Genomic DNA, 17,496 nt, shown 5'->3' on the forward strand with positions numbered 1-17,496 from the left:
GGGAATTTAAGGTGGTCGGAAGCGCACTCATGGAAATTTAGCGGGTTACCAGCTCTCAATTTACAATGACAGCACATTTCCTGATCTTCTAATATGGACCAAACAGGTCCGACTCCATTAAAGGGAGAGGTCCTGATCTTGAACTCAAAATGCGATTACTTTTGGCATAAACCAGCAATATTATTGGGCCGTAGATATTGCGCATTTTGCACAACTTTAGACTTCCGTGTAAACAATAATTGCACAATAATATTTTTGTACAGGCAAGAACATTGAAAAATCAACTTATTTTAAAGCTGTAGCATCATCTGAACAGTATTTAAAAGCTACACTAATGAATTGGAGCTATAGAAAACATTAATAAATTCAATATTTGAATTGTATGACCAGTGCGAAAATATAACTGTGGACTTATTTTCAGCGCAGTAGTCTAATGAGATGGGAAAACGGCAATATTTACAGGAGAGTTACTAGAGGAAAGTCAACAATATGCTGTAATTTTTTTTAATAGTATGTCAAAAGTGACTTGCATTCGTTAATTTCCTAAAATTATACTTACTAGGGTTAATGCTCTTAATGTCAGTCTAAGTGTCAGAGATCGAAGTGTGCTCTGCTTGAAAACAGTTTTGAAAAACGATAAGTTTTTGTTTTTGTGGCCGAAAGAAGGTTTTTTTCCGAGTGCATTTATGACCGGTACTCCAATGGAAGGTTTTTTTTTATTTCTCTGTAAGTAAGGTATTTCCTGGGAGCGGAATGCCCGAATAATATGTGTGTAGTGCTCGCACCGGAAAATGATGTTCTATGATATGTGTATGATATGGTGAAATCCATGTGATGATTCGTCAACTGTTCAAAAAAGTACTGAGATCGGTTTTGTATTATTTTTATACCAGTAGCTTACAATGAACTGGACAGGATTACTGGATACCTTGGATTCATATGGTGAGACCTTTCCATTATTATCATTTTATATGCCACTAGCTGAGTGTGCCCGGTCTTACTCGGGATTTTTTTTTTTTTTTTTTTTATTTAAGAGATTTTTAGCCTTAGGCTAGTTCATCTCTAAACTCGGGATTCAATATTAGCTTGAGTTTATGCGCCGATTTAAAAAAAAAGCATGCTATATTGTACGTAGCCCCCCCCTATTATCTAAGGGGCTACCCCCTATGACTATCTCCTTGTACCCCCACACTCGCCCCCACATGCCTAATTTGGTTCCATTTGCTTGATTAGTTCTCGAGTTATGCAGAAATTTCTGTTTCATTTGTATTGGAACCTCCCCTTACAGAAGGGGGAGGGGTCTCGAACCATCATAAGAACCTTCCACGGCCCCAAAAACTCCTGTATACAAATTTTCACGCCAATCGGTTCAGTAGTTTCCGAGTCTATAAGGGTCAGACAGACAGACAGAAATTCATTTTTATATATATAGAAGATTTATTACATGACATATTATATATTGACTTACATTTAAATATCTCGGAGCGTTTGGTACGGTATGTCCACGCATCTTTCCACCCCTGAGGATTAAAGAAATGCTTTGTAAACATTTAAACACGAATCGTTTCAAAAAATCATCTTTGCGGCAAATGCAACGCAGTAGGCTTGGCCGTTTAGATGTTTGTATCATATCTCAGATATGCTGCCAACATCAATATTGACAAGAAATATCAATATCAATATTATATATTATATATTATTGTATATTGTCAATATATATCAATATAAATATTGAAAAAAAAAAATATTAGGCGTCATCTAACCTAGTCATTTTCCAGGATCCTTTCTCGTACTGACTGGTATTAGATTAGATTAGATTAATATCGGCCTAAGTGCCCTAATATTGGGCATATACATAAATTTACAAGGAAAGAAGGTTTTGAATATTTTTCAGAAGTAGCCAAAAATATTAATTTGTATTTTCCAGATGACAGATTTCTCAAAGAAAGATTAAAAAACATAAGATTTTTATCGATGGGGCCAATCTTTAGATCCATGAAGAAAATCCATATTAAAAAAAATGTAAGTTACACCTATCTGAGGCTTCCCGATTACTTTTTATACTCATTGATCTTCTCTAAAGTACTCTGAAGATGCCTAATGTATTGATCGCAGTTTAGCGACTTGAGGAAAAAGCAGGGCAACTTGACTGATTCAAAGTTTGAATTTGTTGCTCCACAATTCTCAAATGGCTCCAAATTGGGTCCTGATTACCCTTCCAAAATTTAAACACATTTGGTAAGGATCTGATTTGGCACAATCCATTTGAAGTTTTCTATAGCTATTCTTATGAGAAATTAAAAAAAAAATATACTATGCTTGTAGGAAATTATCTCAGCTACAACTTTGCACCAGATCGTTTTTCAGCCAAACGTCAAATAAAATAGTTATTAATTTTTAAAGCGATTAATAAAGCAGCTTTTTTGTGGGCAACACTGTATTCTGCAGTGTGGCATAGTAGCCATGATTTTTGTGCTCTATTCTACACCGAAAATAGTTTTCATGTAGCTTCCATTGGAAACGCAAATGATTTTCATCCATAAACAAAATTAATGGAATTCATCTGAATTTCACATCACATTTATGCGTTCACGTTAATTTTATATGATTTTTCATATGAATTTCATCGGCCTCATAATATTCATGTGATTTTGTGGTGGGATTTTTAGCTATTTGATCACATGAAAGCTATGTGAAATTCACATGGTTTTCATCCATTAGATATGTGATAAATTTTTTGAGTGTAGTCGCAAGTGCTGAACAATTGATTGAGCACTATCATAAGACATCATTAACTTGAATCATTATAACTATTGGTTCTTACATTTGATGGAAAAGTAACTTACAACAAGGTTGAAGCTGAGAAAATGTTCTGCAAGTGCAGTATATTTTTAAAGCAGTGTAATATGGAGAATTTTGAGATAGACACGATAAAAAAATATGGTTTTCCTATAGTAATTTCCCTATAAACTTCTAATGGTTTGTGCCAAGTCAGCTTTTTTAGCGGCGCCGGAGGTGTAGTGGTAAGCGGGATTACCTCTCATCCCAGCAGGCCTGGGTTCAATCCCAGTCGGCGCCGCCGGGATGTTCTGAGGCATAACATCTCTGATCACTCCTTCCTTCGGAAGGGAAGTAAAGCCGTTGGTCTCCGGTTCATGCGTTGATGGATCGATATGTAGGGTCCAGATGTGGGAGCTGCCTCCCTGGTGTCAGTAGCATTGGAAAACAAGATCGATGGAAAACAAATCAAGGAAAAAAAGTTAGATTCTTACAAAATGAATTTAAATTTTTGGGAGGTTCATCAGAACTCAATATGGAACTGTAATATGGATGGCGGATCGAAAGTGTTCAAATTTTCTTGTTCTTCTTCTTCGTCGTCTTCTTCTTATTCTTCTTCTAATTCTTCTTCTTCTTCTTCTTCGCATTTCAAGCTTATTGCTTATCGCATATTAGCATATTGCGTGCTCTCAACTTAGTGTTCTAGATGCACTTCCACAGTTATTAATTGAGCGCTTCCGATGCCTTTACCATTTTTGCATTAGTATAATTGTGTGGCAAGTACAATCATACTCTATGCCCAGGGAAGTCCCAACCCAAAAAATTCCTAGACCGGACCGAGCATCGAACCCAGCCACCTCCAGCATGGTCTTGCTTTGTAGCTGCGGCTTTACCGACTGAGCTAAGGGAGGCCCCATGTTCAAATTTTGCGTCAGTCTAATCAGCACAATAACATGTTTTGGTTCCTGATTTGATAGATGAAAATATAATGTCAGTTGTTGCATATGTCAAGCTTAGACCATTACCGGTCGCAAGATGATATTCAATAAATACCGTTAACACTTGAATCCACTGATTGACATCTATGGACTTTTCTAACCGTAAAAGATACAACCAAAAAAAAAATCGTACCTTCATACACGCACCATTATCCACCGTTTTCTGAAACCTGTTCCAACCAACAAACATCGTCGGTATAGTTCAGTGCCTGTCGGGGAAGCTGGGTATTTCAAAACAATTCAGGACATTTATAAAACGATAACCATGTGCCATTTCCAGCTCCTGGCTGTTTTGGAGAAATTGCGGAAAAAGCTGTAAGAGAAAAAGCCACTCATCAATCCTTCACTCAACCTTGCCAAGTGGCAACAATGTAGCTCTAGGAAGGCGACTGTTAATCGACAGAAGATAGCTCGGTAAAACGTAAATGCCAAATTGTCAGTAATCATTAGGTGTTGATCGTTAAAAATCACTTAGCAATCGAATTAGCTGTGTGACTGTTACGACCGTATCAATTGACTATTTAGTGGCCAAAGTGGGAAAACGATGTATGTCAGAAACATTGCTTCATTTCCTCGCTGTAATTTGATACCTGATTTGTCAACTGTTCACGTTCGGAGTACTTATTATTCTTCTAGTAAGAAAGCTACATTAGCGGTGGTGGGTGGATAAGGCGTCCACAACCTGCTCGCGTTTTGATGAGGTAACTCTGTGTCGGAAAAGAAAAGAAAATGACAGACAGCTCGTAGCCAGCGGATGAATCAATAACGTGCCTCTAGCCTGCTGGGTTGTCTGCTATCGAAATACCTGCGATTCGAACCCAGCAAGTGCGAGCTAGCTGGCATGGTAATTCCAAAGGTGGCTCGACAGCGGACACATTTGACAGTGACGATGATGCGGTGTATTGTTCGCTCACTGCTACCATGGCAACGATCAAAACAACATTTCGAATCTATCGGATGATTGGTAGTGGATGTGTTGATGCGTGAATAAAAGGTGAGAAATTCCTATTATTAGCTTCTTCCATGGTTTATGGATGGGGAATTTTGGTTGAGTATGAAATTACCATGGTGAAATATAAGCTCAATCAATGGAAGTTTCAACAAGAATTTCTACTTTGGCGGAAGATTGAACATTTAGCCCTCACATTTTTGACAAGCAAATTGCGCTTTTACGTGTGTAAACCAGCACTTTCTCAAAACGGCTCGGCCAGAAGCAACAGCCTGTTTATAAAGGCAATAAACGACCATTAAGCAGTTTGTTTATGTCCAGCGCGAGGTAACGAATAATTAAGCTCCACAGTGATTATAACTACTCGACACTTAGCCCTGCTGCTCAGCGTTGTTGGCTGGTCTTGGCACTGCCATTACTTTCGACAGCTGGTCGTAACAACGGCACTTCAACGTCTCAACGCCCAACCAAGCATTTAAAAGGTCTTTATCAAATTTAGCTTCGTGGCCTGCCACCATAGAGCTGAAGATGATGCGAAGGTATGGAGAGAAAACATGTCCACCGCCGATTAATGCTTAGCCTACTATGTCAAGTCTCGAGAAGCGGTGATTTTCTCTTCATCAGCATTTCTTGATTGAGTTTAATTAAAACCCATGGCTAGCTGGGATTTCTCGCCAGCTCGGTGTGATAAACATTGACTCTTGATTTGCTTCCTTCCACGGTAGCAAATTAGCGTGTGATTTGAGGGACTCTTGCCCGTGGCTGCTGCTACTACTACTACTACTACTACTACTACTACTTCTACTACTACTACTACTACTACTACTACTACTACTACTACTACTACTACTACTACTACTACCACCACTAGTTGATTTTTAGTTCTAAGTGTGCTCAAAATCTGCGCTCTGGCATCGCGTCCCATTCCGACCGGCGTTGATTCAATTGTTCTACGTAAACACCATGAACGTTGTGGCAAACATGTGCCTGCAAACGTTTATTTTTTTACCTCTCTCATCGAACAATTACATTACGTCCAATGGGATGTAACTGAGTCAGTTCGATGAATGGGCAGAAATAGGATGGGTATAGACAATAATTACCTACAAGCACTTGCCCTTTTCCTCGCAGGCAGTACTAGACAGTCATCGCAGAATGCACGTTTGCGCCATTACACATTGCATAATCGATGCTTGTAAAAGTTGTCGGAAATGATTTCAAATTTCTAGGAACGTCAACCCGATGGCTCAGTCAGTCAACGTGGCGTCTGCTTTTTCCACATGTGTATTTATGAACAAAGCAACTGGGGCGGAGACGAAGAGTCTTTGCTTCGTAATATTGTCTGTGCGGCCTTGAATTTTGACTGGGTCGAGTTGAATGGAATTTAAAGCGTTTATCATCACGATAGTTGTTTACTTATGCTAATCATTGTACATATGATAGAGCATCACTGTAAACAATGTGCAGTGATTGCATGCACGAAATAGTGCTATTAGCCTCCTCACCCTCAGCAACTACAATATACTATGAGGAGGATACAAGGCTAGCCGCATGTAATTGAGCAACTCATCTCATCCCAACGCAGTAGCAGTCTGCAGCAGACGACGAGTAATTGATTAATCACTTAATTAAATAACAACCCGCGCGCGCACTACCATAGGCAATACTTATTTGTTATCGTATTTTATTTTATTACTTTTATGGTGTGTAGTTCCTCCTCCAGTGACGACGACGGAACTGAGGAGTTGTAGTGGATGCCATCGTCATCATCAACATCATCATCACCGTTGGTCGTCGTCGTCGTCGTTGTCGACGTGTTGTTGGGTCATAAAAAATATGAGGAAATCCGACTGTGGAGAGATGGTTGATAAGTTGCGATGGGGCGCATTGGGGGAAATGGAGGAAGATTTAAAGAGCTTCTCTGTCTGCTCGATGAATGGCACTGAAATAATGAAGTATTCGGTTGTAGTAGAAAAAGTTGGGTCCGAGAAGATAGCAGGTGTGATAAGGTATGATTTTATTTAGGTGCTAGGAACAAGATTTTATCGAAACAAAATGTCAAGATCCGAAGGATCTATTGGGAGGGATTGGAAAGTATTGCATGGACGAAAGTTGTAGAAGTATGTAGATGTGTGTGCGTGCATACAATCCAACTCCCACTATCTGGCAGTGGCATTATGGATAAAATATGCCTGCAGTCATTTTTTTTATGACTAAAAGAAGCTTAAAACCAGGAGTTGGAAGGTATTGTCGCTAACCACAAAACCGAAGTTCGCTAGTATGGACTAACGAAGCGTTACGGTTTTTATCTTAACAGGCAATTAATAATGTTTTGTTACTTTTGACATCATCCACATCCAGAGGGCCAATCACTTTCGAATGTATGGGAATGGTAGGAAACCATTTGGAAATGCATGAAAATGTTGAGTTTTTATTCATAATCGTCTTTATGAGCAGTTTTAGATGCACATTATTAGCACGAGTACATTACTATGGTGATAAGGTAAATACTCGTTAATTTGTTTCCTTCTGTGAAAGCATGTTGAGTCACAAATCGTAGATTTTCTGATATTCTCCATACTGCAAAAATGATTTTCCTACCAATGAAGGGGCGACATCTCTCGGATCTTCAGTATAGCTACTACTCAAATCATATAATTAATAGCTCTATCGCAGCTCCAATAGCCCATTTCAAGAACACAAGCTTTCCGAAGTTATTTTCACAAATGGTATTTCACTGATATTGTACTGAAACTTTTAACCAAGCAGTAGTGCAAGACTCAGGGGGTAAGTCAATCTGCCACATTCTGCTAACACCCACAGAAACACACTTCAAACACGCACAAACACCAATGATAAGCAAATGTTTTAATCAATTCTGGAACCACTGCAAATAATGTTTACATTCGATTGTTATTTTGTTGTTTTGAAAAAAAAAATCAAGAAAAAACTGTCGTACCCTCTTGCCGGTAAAGAGAAACATTCTGGATCTGGAAAACCTGCAATCCGAAGAAAAGGAAATACGAACCCGGTTAGGAACCACGAAAGCAGCAGCATTAGGAAGAACAGTTGCTAAAATGTAAAGATGTCCTGCAAAAAACCAAGACATATGGAACGGAACAGTTTCTAATGGTCAATTCTATTTAGGTTCTAACCAGCAGCAGCCCAAGCACGGCCCCACAAATTGATTGCAAATTTTGCCCTTAAAGTTGAAACAATTGCCACCGACTGGATTCTACTGTACACATTGTTTGATATTTCTTCCCGGGTAGCACATGTCCATTAGAGTGATGCAAAATTTGAAATTTTCGCTCCACAATACTTAAACGATTCCAAATCTGATCCTGACTAACTTATCAAAATTTGAACCCATTTGGTGAGAAACTGAGATGGCACAAACCATTTGAAGTTTGTATGGGAATTACTATGGTAAAACCATATTCACCATATCGGTCTGCTTCAAAAGCTTTCAACTGTACTTGTAGGAAGTTTTCCCAGCTACAACTTTGCTCAAAACCATTTTTTGATTAAATGCAAGGATCGAAAGTTATCAATGGTTCAATGTGCTGATGTCTTATGATCATGCTCAATCAACTGCTCAGCAGGCAACATTGGTGTTTCTGGGGCATTGAATAGGACACAAAAATCATGGCTACCATGTCACACTGCAAAATACAGTGTTGCCTACAGAGCAGCTGCTTGATCATGTCATAAGTTTACCAATCTCTTAAATAATTAATAACTTTTGCCTGTCTCGTTTTACAAAGAAATGATTTTCAGCAAAGTTGTAGCTGAGAAAATTTTCTATAAGAATAGTTATCGAACTGTTTCGCAGCTCAATATGGCAAAAGATTGGTTTGTGCGAAGTCTGTTTCTAACCAAATGAGTTGTAACTTTTGGAGGCTAATCAGGACCCGATTTGAAACCATTTAAGCACTGTGGAGCGAAAAAGTCAAATTTTGCATCAGTCTAATGTCCATTCGTCTTCTTCCTGCAGTGAGAGGGCCAATGCCCGTCCTTTTCAGATATCACTCCGAAAGCCCATTGGATGCGGTCCAAAAAATCCTCCCGCTGGCTGGTTGTGCTTTTTCATTAAACAAATATTAGAGGAGTCATAGGGGACCAACCCTAAAGTGAGTAATCCCATAGTTACTCACTTTTGAGTAATGAATGCATTTGTCAAATTTAGAGTATCTTCTACTCAGTTCTGGTTCTTGGGAAATAAGCAAATCTGAGTAAATGTTACTCAGCTCTTGTAAAACAACTGTTTTTCGAAATTAGTAATTGGATTCGACATTTAATATACAATGTTAGAAAATAAAAAACTTATCAAACGATTTTTATTCAAATATACTATCATCAGTATAATGACAATGCAAAGTTGTTTCATTAGTTTGTTCACTTCCTTGATTGAAGGACATCTTGGTACAGCCCTCTCGCTAACCCGGAATTGGTATTCCTGAAATGGAAGAGAATTTTAACAACTGGTCCACGGAAATCAGTTCAGAGACATACCAGTATGCTTGTTGATTAACGACGGGATAGAATTTCTCCGAGCACTCATAGAGCACATGAACCGGTGCAACAGTTTAAGGTGTATTTGTAGATCTGTTTGATGGAAAACCATTTGCCCAATTGGACCCGCATATTCATCCGTAAGACGCCAACCATCTCTCCAAAAGAGGCAAATCCCGAACCGGTGCAACGGTTTAAGGTGTATTTGTAGATCGGTTTGGTGGAAAAACATTTGCCAAATTGGACCCTAATATTCATCCGTAAGACGCCAACCATCTCTCCGAAAGAGGCAAATCCCGAATCACCTTCAACAAGTAATTCTAGGATATGTCACGGCTTGGGATTGGCACCATTGAACTGCCGGTTTCTGGAGATGTTGTAGTGGAGCTGCAGCTTATTTATCGTTTGGTTTAAAGTGCACTTAACTTAAAATTTCCGGGACGAAAGTGAAGAGTTTGCAAGTCTTTGCATTATTCAAGACAAACAGAATAGAAGTTACTCACTTTTCGCATTTAATGTTGCTCAGTTTTTGACATTTAGCATAAAAATACAAAACTGAGTAGAAGTAACTCTGTTTTTAGTAAGGTAAAACGTGCGTGTATAAATATTATTGTCCATTCTATATGCGCAAGTATTGATGGTTTGATAGTGAGGATAACAAAACAAACCAATATTTTAGGCTGGAGCGAAAGTGAGGATAACAAACTTCGCACTTGAAAAGGAGATTACTCAAGTGTGCGTGATATAAACGTCAGGAAGGTAAATAGTCTTCTCTGAAATTTGTGAATTGCACAAGTATTAGTGCAGAACTTTGGGTAAATTCAAAGATTTTCTTGCACTAAAACTTACAATTTACCCAAAGCATTGCACTAATACTTGTGCATTTCACAAACGTCAGAGAAGTCTATGGTCGAAGACATGGTTGCCAATAAATTTATTTTTTCGGTTGATGTTTTGACAGCTCGGTCGACTCGAAGAAACACCCAGAAACACCTTCCGGCACCCAACAACACACATGAAACACAATAAGCACATACACTAGGTGGTAGAGTGACTTAGCCCCTGCCTAACGCACTCTACATTGGTGGAGCACCGAAAAAACCTACCGAAGTAACAATTCAAGCTGAACAGTAAGATCAGATGCTGATTATTGGTTGATTTAAGGTGTACAAAGCTGATTAACAACAGGCTGAATATATAGTTGATTAGTAGTGCATGAAGCGAATTGTATCCCCATTATCCAACCTCAATAAGTTAGCTGATCTAAAGATTGAATAAGCTTATTTAAGCTTAACACAACTCCACAAATCAGCAATGCGTTACACATATGTTGATAGTTTGATTTGTTAAATGTTGTCAGTGTCTGCCTACCTTTCTAATTAAAAGCAGTGGCAACAGTAGAGACAAGGAAGATGAGATTTTTGGGAATAGCTCCAGGTAGATGTGGGCTGCGATGACGTCGGAAGTATTAACATTTGTATTCCTGTGTTTTGTCTGTTATATTGCACTGAAGTTTCAGAACGCATTCCAAAAATATTACTCAATTATGGCACTAAAATAGCATCCAAATGATCATCGAAATAAATCACGCACTTAAGTCCACATTTTTTTAACAGCACTTGAAAATGAGAGGAATGTTTAACTGTCACCAGTTGTTGTTTACAATTCTGCATTGCTTTGTAATACTTTTCCGGTTGCTGTTGTTCAATTTAAATTTGACGTGCTTCAAGTCAATGATCTACCTTTTGCCACACATATGCTTAAGTGGTCCAATATGTACGGTTGACGCCTGTGAATCAGCGACTGCCGGTTCGAATCCGGTGCAAAGGTATTTTTTAGACTTATATTAACAATCTAAATATGTAAATCCAATTAGTCAGCAACAAGTTAAAGCAGCTCCATATAAATGCATAAGATATGATGGGATCTTTCATTATTATTTTGAAATAAAACTAGAAGGCTGAACAAGACTGTTATTTAATGCCTTAAAAAGCTTAGAATGTATATTACTGTTAAGCTTTTGGCTGATTAAAATAACCAGATTTAGATGTTTAAAAGCTGAATAAAGGTTAACGTGGTCTATGTACAGCAATTATTCAATCTAAGGCTGAATTAAAATCCATCAAACAACCCTTATTAAGCTTAAAATTGTTACCTGGGTATTGATCCAAATAAATCCAATTTAACTTTGATTTGCATTCTATAGAAAGGAAAATTATAAAAAAAAATCTTCCAACGTTGGGTGAATTTTACCTATTCAATTCGAATGATCATTAAATAATTTTCCCTTTATGAATTCTTGAGCAAGACTACTCAAAATTGAGATTTTTTCTTCAACCTAATTTTACCTAGCCCCACTGATGATCACATGCACATGTTTCTTACCGTGTAGCTTGCTACATGGAGAAAAAATACTACCTAAAATTTTAATTCTTTTTACTTAATTTTGAGTTGAGCCTCTCACTTGCGCACTCGTTTTTTTTCCTTGATTTGTTTTCCATCGATCTTGTTTTCCGTGCTGAGCACCAATGCTACCAACGCCAGGGAGGCAGCTCTCACACCTGGACCCTACCTATCGACCCATCAATCCATGAACCGGGGACTAACGGCTTTACTTCCCGAAGGAAGGCGTGATCAGAGATGTTATGCCTCAGAAAATCCCGGCGGCGCCGACTGGGATTGAACCCAGGCCTGCTGGGGTGAGAAGTTATTACATTTACCACTACACCACCGGTACCGCTTACTTGTACTCGTTATTGTTGTCAAAAAAGGAACGATAGGTTTGATCCAGTTCAGCTCAATAAGTTACTTTTGAGTAAATTGTATATTCTAAAATTTACGAGAATTAAACTTAATTTTGGTTAGAATATACTTAAGAGTAAGTAAATTTTTTTGCTGCTTTTAAATGGAAACTACTATATGCAATTTACCAAAATTTGAGTTTTTAGCCTGAACCCGGGAATAGAGGGAAAAGTACTTAATTTTGGGTAGTTTTTCATCTCCGTGTAGAGGCAAATGTATGACAGCTCCAGGGATGGATCCAACTCAGAACAGAAAGAAAAAGAAAAGAAAAATTTCAACTTCACTCAATTTTCAAATCATGTGCTCTTCTCCGCTTAGTTTCGACTTTTTTTTTCGTAAAAACTGAGGACGGCTGTTGGGATGGCCTCTTCAATGCACAAAAAACTGAGCAAACCACATTTTGTTCCTCTTTGAGAAACAGTAGCCCGTTGATGCGATGAATCAAGGAATGCATATTTCTTATTTGGTTTTTATCGCAGTATTGCAGCAAACGTCACTGCACTAACTGGTTAGGTACGCGCTTTTGGATCGAAGAGTCGGTGGTTTTAAACCGGGTTGTATTCTGCTACTTTTTTACTTCATTCGCCACCGGGAGCAAATTCAAAAGCTTCTCATTTAAAGAACACATTGAGGAAAGCAACTTTTAAATAATAGCACCACTCTTTCTCCGTTTCGTTTTGTGATTGCCTCAATGTGAATGTGTTTTCATAAAGCCGTGTAATCCAAGGTGTAATCGTTCTCCTCAATGTGATAAGCTATAAAGTTTGCCCTTTGCTAAATAGGTTACGTGCCGCAAGGACTTGGACGGTATCCTTCTCACGAACGAGTGTGAGGTTATTGAGAGGTGGAAGCAGTACATTGACGAGCACCTCAATGGTGATGCACCAGGAAACGAAGGTGGCACGGCAACAAACCTTGGAGCACGTGCAGAAGACGACAGGCTACCGGCCCCTGATCTTCAAGAAGTTGAGGAGGAGATCAGTCGACTGAAGAACAACAAAGAAACTGGTGTAGATCAACTACCAAGTGAGCTATTAAAATACGGTGGTGAATCACTGGCTAGAGCTCTGCGCTGAATAATAGGAGGAGGAGGAGATATTACTGGAGCAGTGGATGGAAGGTGTCGTATATCCAATCTACAAAAAGGGCGACAAGTTGGATTGCTGCAACTACCGCGCGATCACTACAAGGTACTCACCCAAATTCTATGCCGCCGCCTGTCACTATTTGCAAGAGAGTTCGTGGGACAATACCAAACGGGATTCATGGGTGCCCGCGCTACCACGGACCAAATTTTCGCGATTCGGCAGGTTCTGCAGAAATTCCGCGAATATAACGTGCCCACTTCATCGATTTCAAATCCGCATACGACACAATCGATCGAGATCAGCTATGGAAAATTATGCACGAGTACGGATTTCCAGATAAACTGATGCGATTGGTCAAAGTGACGATGGATCGAGTGGTGTGCGTTGTTCGAGTATCGGGACACTCTCGAGTCGCTTTGAATCTCGAAGGGGGTTATGGCAAGGTGATGGACTTTATGTCTGCTATTCAACATCGCGTTAGAAGATGAGATCAGAAGAGCTGGGATACACACGAATGGCACGATCTACAGGAAGTTGATCCAGCTTCTTGGATTCTCCGATGACATCGACATCATGACACGGAACTTTGAGACGATGACGGAAACGTACATCAGACTGAAGGCTGAAGCTAGGTGGATTGAACCTGCCATCAACGCATCGAAGACAAAACACATGAGAGGAAGAGGTTCTAGGCAATACAATGTTGGTCTGCCCAAGCTCAGATTGACGGTGACAAAATCGAGGTGGTCGACGAGTTCGTGTATTTGGGCCGCCGAAAATGATAGGCAGCAGAGAAATTCAAAGACGCATTATGGCAGGGAATCGTGCCTATCTACAAGACACTGATTAGACCGGTGGTCCTCTACGGCCACGAGACCTCGACTGCCCTAGGTGTTTTCGAGCGGAAGGTGTTGCGTATCATCTACGGTGGAGTGCAGATGGATGACGGAACGTGGAGGAGGCGAATGAATCACGAATTGCACCAGCTGTTGGGACAACCATCTATCGCCCGCATTGCATAAATTGAGCGACTACGGTGGGCTGGGCACGTCGTAAAAATGTTGCATGACGACTTAGTGAAAGCGACCCAACGGGAACAAGAAGAAGAGTTGCTTAGCGGGCAAGGTGGATCTACCAAGTAGAAGGCGACCGGCGGACCCTTCACAGACTACGAGGCTGGCGAAGTGTGGCCATGATTTGAGTAGAGTGGAGACGACTTCTTCGAACAGCAGAGGACAACAAGGCCTTAGCCTGATTGGTAAGTAAGTAAGTATCAAAACCGAATATATTATCAATTCTCAATGGAGTAATACTAAACAAAGGACACGGGAGCGGCACTGGTGGTGCAGTGGTAAGCGTGATTACCTCTCACTTCAGCGGGCCTGGGTTCAATCCTAGTCGGCGCCGCCGGGATGTAAAGCCGTTGGTCCCCGGTTCATGAGTTGATGGTAGGGTCCAGGTGTGGGAGCTGCCTTCCTGGTGTCGGTAGCATTGGTGCTCAGCACGGAAAACAAAATCGACAGAAAACAAATCAAGGAAAAAAAGGACACGGGGTATACCGCAATAGATAAAATTACTGGTCACAGTGAATTTATGTCCCAACAGTGCAGTGGTTGTCGAGGAACACTTTGTGCTGTATTTGGTGTCACTCACATACTTCGATTTCATTGAGCTCAGTCTATTTTTATAAGACAACACACAGAGACTCACATTAGTAAATTCAGAAGAGCATCTAATTGTAATTCAAATGGTCCTTACGGAAGATATACTTAAAATTTGAAAACTTCTTGACGCTTGAACGTTTTTTTTTGTTATGAAATTTAAGTTGGAATGATTTTTTGTGCTATTAGCGTGAAAATGCATCAAGATCCCAAGCATGAGATTTGTTTGCAGATTTGCACGTAAGTTTATTATTTTATAAGGACTCAATGAATGAGAATGTGTTTTAAAGATTGAGTTTTTCATTGATTGTATTTTCTATATATACATAAATTCCTAATACAGATTTTAATGAAAAGAAAGCAGAATTTGCAATGTTTTGCTATATGAACCGATTCTGTGGCGTGGAATAATTGTGTAATTTTTATGTTAGCCTAATTTTCGAGCAAAGTTTGTTTCCCCAAATCAGTGATGGAAAAGTTCGCAAAAAATCACTATGACTCGCGAACTTTTCTCTTGGTGAACTATGTGAAATATCGCGAACTTTTCCAACACTTCCCTAAATGTATTGCGTCTAGAATATCACCTCGTGAAGTTTTTATACAAACATATGCATTCTGGAAAAAAAAAGCTTGCTTGTACGCTGCAGTCTATTGCAAAATCTACCATTACATTTGCTGTGGATGACAGAGAAATGTGTTATGTGTGCAGGAGAAAGATCACAAAGCCATAAATCAGATGATATTGAAGTGGAGGCTATTAACTAGCCTTAAAGATTCCAGATAAACAGACCCTTCTTAGCGTTTATCATTATCCTCAATTGGCTTCATCTTGGCTTAGTGCATCATTTACGATCCGCTTGATAGCTGCTATAAATTAAATCTATCCATCAACTACTATTTGAAGTGCCATCCAACTTACCTTCAGCTAACACTGCTCCAAAGTGCTCCCAATTTACCACACTGCTGCCATTGTTTTTGCTACACTGCACTGAACTCCAACAAACAGCCCTCTTCTCGCCGCACACACTGTTGTTCTTGCCACCAGTTACACTACCACCGTTTCAGCACAATCCGTCACCTGCTGACATTCGCCACGTTTTCCTGCCCCCCTTTCTTCCACTCACTCACTGTTACTTTGTTTGATGGCACGCCGTTGACAGTTGATGACTTCAGCCGCTGCCACTGTCGGTGGTTGTCCATTAGCACACGATACGGCACAGCACAGCACACCACATATCACACAAACAATCCTCGAACTTACTGCCGTTTTCCCGAGCCCGTCTGGTGGGCTGCCTGGTTATTTACAAAACACTTTGCCCGAAGCCCCACGTACTCAGGGTCGGCAAAAAAAAATGATAGTAAATAGCTCAACACTGTAGCTAACGACTGGCGGTTCACTCAGTTAAGGTAAAAAAGACACATTCAATATTTGAATTTATTTTCCTTCCATTTAGCACCTCACTATCGACCAGCCGGTACTTTTACCTAGTTGAACTGCTTCAATTCATTCACTTTATGTCAGTAGGTTTGTTTCGATTTTCCGAACAGTGTCTATTCGACAAATCACTCCTAGCAAGCTGTGGCCACGGTTGGATGCTACTCGAACCAAGTAGGCTACCATATGGTTACATGTTAATCGCACTCCGTGGTGACATTTCCGTCTGTTTGCTCCTCATCGACCAATCGGCGATATGTCACGTTCTTGGATGGTGAAATCCTTTCACTTTTGACAATTTGGCACGTTGCACTTTACACTTTGCCGTATCGGAACTTTCCTGCACCCAGTGAACAACGTTAGTACGTCTTTTCCACCACGATATCACCAGATACTGAACGAAGGAAAGCACAAGAAGTTTTGGTGACGTATCGCGATTGCTGTGTGTATGCGGAAAATGCGCTCTCCCGAGGTGCTCGGCTTAGGGAAAGTGGGTTGACCGCCCTTTGTAGCACAGGAAATGGGGTGGTGAAAAGGAACGATAAGAAAAAAAAAACCAAGGAAGAAGGAGAGAGCGAGCCACCGTGAGCTCGCTCGGTTTTGTTCTATGTACCACGTAGGACACTTTTCGAAGCACACAACTTGATGAAAGGAAATCACTTCGCCAACTTTGTTCGGTTTTATCAATTTGTTGCAGCAGAAACTTTTTAGATGTGTTTCTTGTTACGAAATGGCAAAAACAAAAAATACAACAGTGGAAACACAAACTGCTGCTGCTAACACGTAGGGCACTTTTCAAGATAACAACACAACACTGCCGGCCGTCGCGGCGCTCGCGGTGCGGTGCTCGTGCGCTCGGTGGTAGGTAATAAGGTATGAAATAATGGCTTTTGTAATTATACACAACACAACACAACGGACACGAGATGCGTCGCTCGCGCGTCGGAAAGAAAACGAAAAACACGTCCGCACGCTACAAAGCCATAGTTGGAACTTGCGGGTGTGCTTTCCAGTACGAACGGAAAAACCTCCAGCGAAGCCACCCACTGGCGCCGTGTGTTGGTCGTTCTCTCGTTCGCCCGCTGCAGTTGGCTCTCTCTCTCTCTTTTAGAAGTGTGCGAGAGTAGGTATCATCCAAGAGAGAGAGAGAAAGAGAGCGAAAGAGTTTCTGATGGTGTGAGCAAATATTGCTCTCGATCGACATGCTTGAATGTTCTTTTGGTATGTTGATTGGACGGGGGGCTACCTGATGGAACGAGGAGCACGACTG

At 40.2% G+C, this 17,496-nt stretch overlaps 1 protein-coding gene across 2 annotated transcripts in view; it reads right to left on the minus strand.

The window, feature by feature from the left end:
• The window catches only part of LOC135709728 (uncharacterized), a 102,800-nt gene extending 85,599 nt beyond the window's left edge, over positions 1–17,201 (minus strand). For both annotated transcript variants that reach the window (XR_010518361.1, XM_065232101.1), the window contains exon 1: positions 15,711–17,201. The gene's annotated coding sequence lies outside the window, so the exon portion shown is untranslated. The remainder of the gene's footprint in view (positions 1–15,710) is intronic.
• Between the last annotated feature and the right edge of the window lie 295 nt (positions 17,202–17,496).

Source organism: Ochlerotatus camptorhynchus, unplaced genomic scaffold (genome assembly GCF_037179485.1).
Source record: "Ochlerotatus camptorhynchus isolate MF236.1 unplaced genomic scaffold, CSIRO-AGI_Acam_v1.1 ptg000363l, whole genome shotgun sequence".
NCBI lineage: Eukaryota > Metazoa > Arthropoda > Insecta > Diptera > Culicidae > Ochlerotatus > Ochlerotatus camptorhynchus.